The sequence below is a fragment of the Cornus florida genome, unplaced genomic scaffold, assembly GCF_030987335.1.
Source record: "Cornus florida cultivar Cherokee Brave unplaced genomic scaffold, ASM3098733v1 CherokeeBrave_3.0.0_Hap2_Chr03, whole genome shotgun sequence".
In the NCBI taxonomy this organism is placed as follows: Eukaryota; Viridiplantae; Streptophyta; class Magnoliopsida; order Cornales; family Cornaceae; genus Cornus; species Cornus florida.
In genome coordinates, this window is record NW_026775573.1 from 86,963,881 (window position 1) to 86,969,160 (window position 5,280).

Below are 5,280 nucleotides of genomic sequence, written 5' to 3' on the forward strand. Positions count from 1 at the left end.
CGCTAGTCAATGAGGATCTAGGTGATGAGGTGGCTGAAAGGAAGAGACTTAGCCCGTCCGAGCATCTCCTTGCTGATGTACTCGTCATACAACTTCCTTATCACGCTCCAGATGAGCGCGGGAATGGACACCCAGTACCCGGTGTAGAAAGAGTAAAGGGCTGTCAGATAATCGCCCCTCCTCTGAATCTTATGCCCCGCCATGTATATATTCCGATAAAGAACGGAATCAATAAACCATAGGTCGTCTGGAAGGAATGTCCGGGTGGCAAAGGTCTCGCCACTAGCATGGTGACCTATAAGGAAAACTACCATGTTGGTATATGAAGGCCTGAATAGCCTCAGATATGTGTCATAAAGCTCTGGGGGACATCTGTGTGGACAGCGGCAAGAGCGGGCTAAAGTGTCCACTGTAATGGTAATCGGATGGCCATTGATAGAAGTGACCATCTCGGCTGTGGTACACGGCGATGGTCGGAGGTTATGGTAGAACAACCGAACCAGGCGTGGTTAGACCAGTTCTGTAACGGGGGCAAGAATAGCGGCTAAGCCCCTCTGAATAATATCCTGGTAGGCGGATCGGGTCAGCACCGATCGAGAGAAGAACGCCGTGTCAAACTCTAACTCATGGTCGAGCGTCATATGCGTATATCGAGGCGTGGGCCTATCACGCCCCAGATGAGCTGGCTGAGCTGGGTGAGGTGGTATATGTGAATGCTCAGCTCCAGTCTGCGATGGAGATGGTGATGGAGTGAAAGCAGGATGAGCCGCAGAAGTGGATGGTATGTGGTCATCCTCAGGCTTATGAGATGGTCACTGAGGTGGGGTAGCCTGTGCTGGCTCCTGCTGTACATAAGAGGGCTCTACTGGCTCCTCTGTCCGTGGCCTAGTATGTCGGGTGGGCCCGTGTTGCCTGTTAGCAACGGTCTTCCTCTTTACTATGGCCTGCAAAAAGAAAAAGAAAAACTTGCAATGGGAGTTAGTGCCAGAATAAGAAATTTAAAAGCACGAAATAGAATCATGTATGTCAAATAAAATAGACAAAACAAATATGACATGAATCTATGCAAGTGGCAAAATATGAAACATGCTGAACAATGTAAGTATGAAATGCATCCAATATGGAATATCACAGGTATTGGGCATGGATATGATAGCATGAACATAAGATATGATGAATGAAGTGTGTGTGTGAGATCTGTGAAGTTCGATTGATCATAAAAAGAAGTGAGATCGATCACAAAAATTGGATTGATCGAAAGTAAGTGAGATCGATCTCACTACTTTGATCGATCGGAGACATGAGTTCGATCGATCTCCTAAGATCGATCGGAGATACTAGTTCGATCGATTGAACTGTGCGACGTTGAAAACTCAAAGGTCACAGATCTGTGACTTTAGAAGCATGGGGCCCACACGAACGTGTTCATGGGCCCAACAACACATCAAATCAATAAGTATCCATCACAAATCGAGGCCCAAACTCCCAAAGATAGATCAAAAACACATATATATACATAAAAGCATACACATATATATACATATAAAAACTCAGGGCTTCGAAGCTTTAAAAATGGAGATTCAACCATCTAAGCAACCTAAATCGAGTACATAAATCATTAAATCATCAAATCGAAGATCAAATCTCAAAGTGGATCTCGCTTCTTACCTTGAACGAGTGAGAGAAGTGGATGCGAAGAGGGAAAGATGGAATCCGAGATGAGAGAGAGACGCGAAGCTTGGAAACTCGCCTGAAAGCTTCGCCGGAGATGGTGAAGTGGTTGGACAGTGACGGCGACGAAGAGAGGTTAGGGTTTTGAGGATAAGGGTGAGTTAGATCGATCTTTGTAATTGATCTTGCAAACCCTAGGTTCTATTTTTAAAAACATTCCCGACAGGGTTCGATCGATCGAACTCAACTGTGATCGATCGAACTTTGATGAACTCCCTTCAAAATATTTTTGGATTTTTTAAATTTTTAAAAATTGCAAAATGAAAATTAAAAATTGGGATTAAAATTTTAAAAAAAAAAAAAAATTGGAAAATAAAATAAAATATTTTTGGTTTTTTTTTTAATTTAAATACAATTAAATTGAATAAACACTAATAAATAAAAATTAATTAAAATAGAATATTTTTGAATTTTTGAAAACTTTTTGAAAAATAAAATAAAATAAAATGAAATGCAAATGCAAATATTTTTGGATTTTTGGAAATTTGAAAAGTCAAAATAAAGTCAAAATAATGAAATGAAGACTGAGATCGATCGAAACAAGAGTTCGATCAATCAGACAAAGAGCAAAAATATGCAGGTTGATGCAGGCTCAAAATTTTTCTAAGTGTTGAGTCATGAGATCGATCGAACTTGGAAGTTGAATCGATCGAAGGTCTTTTGATCGATCTAAGAGTTAGTTCGAACGATGGGACAGAGAGGTGATTTGGATGTAGGTTTTTGTAGGTCGAAAATTTTTCTAAGTGTTGGATGCAGAATGGAGTTCGATCAATCAAACTCAAGTTTGAGATCGATCGAACTATGCAGAATGCTCAATAATGACATGAAAGCTTATGCAATCTCACCAAAGTTCCTTGAAATGCATATGAACCAAAAACAAGTATCTAGACTTCGCAATAAATGAAATGAAAGAAAGAAATGGGGGAGGAATAGTTTGACACCCTACGAATGCTTTTGCTAGTCTTTAACGTCGCTAGCAAGACATTGGGCTCTTTTAGCCCGGATCAAAGATCTTATAATGTATCCCCTCCTTGTTGGGGTGATAGATGCTTTGAACTCCACCCAACAAATGGTTCTTTGAAGAACTTGTTGGATTAAGCTCAAAAGAAATCTTTGGTCCCTTGTCTTTGCAATTACAACCCTTGGGCTTCCATGCCCTTCCAAAGCAAGAATTTGAAACAAGATTTTGAGAATGCAAGGTTGAAGATGATCCTTTGGAAGTTTTGGTTTTAAACAAAAGCTCATTTCCTTGGCATTGAAGATCATGGCATTCATCTACAACATTAACTTCTCCTTCATATTTGTCAAATGAATTGGGTGTGGGATTAAAGATATTCAGCTTCACCTTCATGTGGCCAAATGAAATCTTTATTATCCCCGTCCTACAATTGATGTTGGCATTAGCGATTGCCAAGAAAGGACGGCCAAGGATAACGGGAATTTGGCTCTTATGATTGGGAACTGGTTCCGTGTCTATGACAACGAAATCAACCGGGAAGAAGAATTTGTCAATCTTTATCAAAACATCCTCAATTATACCCTTAGGCTTCTTAATGGATCAGTCAGCAAGTTACAAAACTACCGACGTCGGTTTCAATTCACCTAGGCCCAATTTGACATAAACTGAGTATGGAAGAAGGTTAACACTTGCTCCTAAGTCAAGAAACGCCCGATTAATGATATGATCACCAATAATGCATGATGTAGTGGGTGAACCGGGGTCCTTAAACTTTGGAAGAGTGTTATGTTGCAAAATTGAGCTTATTTGCTCGGCCAAAACCACTTTTCTTGGTGCTTGGCTCTTGTTCTTCCGCTTTTAGGTGCACAAGTCCTTCAAGAATTTGGCATAAGCCGGAATTTGCTTGATTGCATCCAATAGTGGAAGATTAACTTTCACTTCCCTAAACATTTCCATGATTTCATTAGTTTTTGCCTTTTGCTTGTCTTTTGAAATGGATCCTTTTAAGGCATCCAGAAATGGAACCTTTGGTTCACACACTTTTTCAAAATTTTCTTTTGAACTCTCTTCAACAGAAGAAGTTTTCAAATCATTTTTTAACAAAACCTTTTCAACATCATTTTTCAAAACTTCTTTTTCAAACACTTCTTTCAAGACTTTCTCATTTACAAGGTCATGTATATGCAATGAAGGAGGAATGGGATGTGAAACGGGACGGGTGACAACTTGAAGTTGCACCAGTTCACTTTCTTCATTGGACATTCCAACTTGATTGTCCATAATCCTACCACTCCGCAAGGTAGTCACCACATTAACATGTTCAATGGTGTGGCCTTCCGATGAGGAATGGGTTTCCACAACACATTGTTGCTTAGGTGGGGCATTTATAAGCATCTTTCCCTTCTCTCTTGCATTAAGAGTGCTAGCTATTTACCCTACTTTGGTTTCTAGCTTTGCAATAGATTGAGAGTGAGAATGAAGCAATTGAGTGTTAGCCTCTAAAAAGCCCAAAGCATTCAAAACTTTCTCTTTAATGGTGAGACTTCTAGTATTACCTTGGGAATAAGATTGGTTGGGAAAATGAGAATTAGCAAACTGATTCCCTTGTGATTGATAAGGTCTATAACCTTGGGATCCTTGGTTTTATAGTGGAGGTGGAATGTACTTCCCTTGAAAACCGCCTTAGGAAGGGTTTGAGCCCTCTCCTTGGTTTTTCTAAGAGAAATTCGGATGATTCCTCCAACTTGGATTATAATGAGTGCCATAAGGATTGTTCCCTTGGTTCACAAAAGCCGTATTGACTTGGTCATTAGGTTCACTTTGCACTTGTCCGTGAGGACAATGAGAAGTAGAATGAAGAATACTAGAACAAATCATACATGTTTCATTTGATGCACGATGAGAATGGTTAGGGAAGGAAGATACTTGGTTCGCCGAGTTTTGGTTAATTTAAAATTTATCAAACCTTTGAGACAAAGACTTCATTTCGGCAGCTATTTCATTTGAATGGTTGACTTGATGTAAGCCGACACTCTTCCTACCTTGTGAATTTCTACCATTCTTAGATGATAGTGTTCTATGCAAAGAATTTTCACTCATGCTCTCATAGAGACGCCACACGTCATCCTCATGCCTATCAATGAATGAGCCACCCATGGAAGCATCAACCATGCCCTTATAGTTGTCCGATAAGCTCTCAAAGAAGTATTGAACTAATTGCCATTTGGGCATGTCATGATGTGGACACTTCCTAAGCAATTCATTGAAGCGTTCCTATGCCTCATGAAATGTTTCTCCATCCCCATGTGAAAATTCTCGAATTGAGGTTCTCATAGCATTGGTCTTAGAAACCGGATAGTACTTCTTCAAGAACTCTTGTTGCATTTCTGCACAAGAAGTGATTGAAAAAGGCCTAAGATTGTTAAACCAATACTTTACCTTATCTTTTAAGGTGAATGGAAAAAGTTTGAGTCTTAAAACCTCTTCCGGCATGTCCGTATATTTTACGATGGAACATACTTCAAGAAACTCATCCAAATGCTTGTAAGGTTCTTCACTTGGAAGTCCATGATAGTTAGGCGGCATTTGAA

The 5,280-nt window shown here is 39.9% G+C and overlaps 1 pseudogene; it reads left to right on the forward strand.

Moving 5' to 3' along the window:
- Window positions 1-4,919: 4,919 nt before the first annotated feature.
- On the forward strand, window positions 4,920-5,018 carry LOC132301970 (small nucleolar RNA R71; annotated as a pseudogene).
- Window positions 5,019-5,280: the final 262 nt, after the last annotated feature.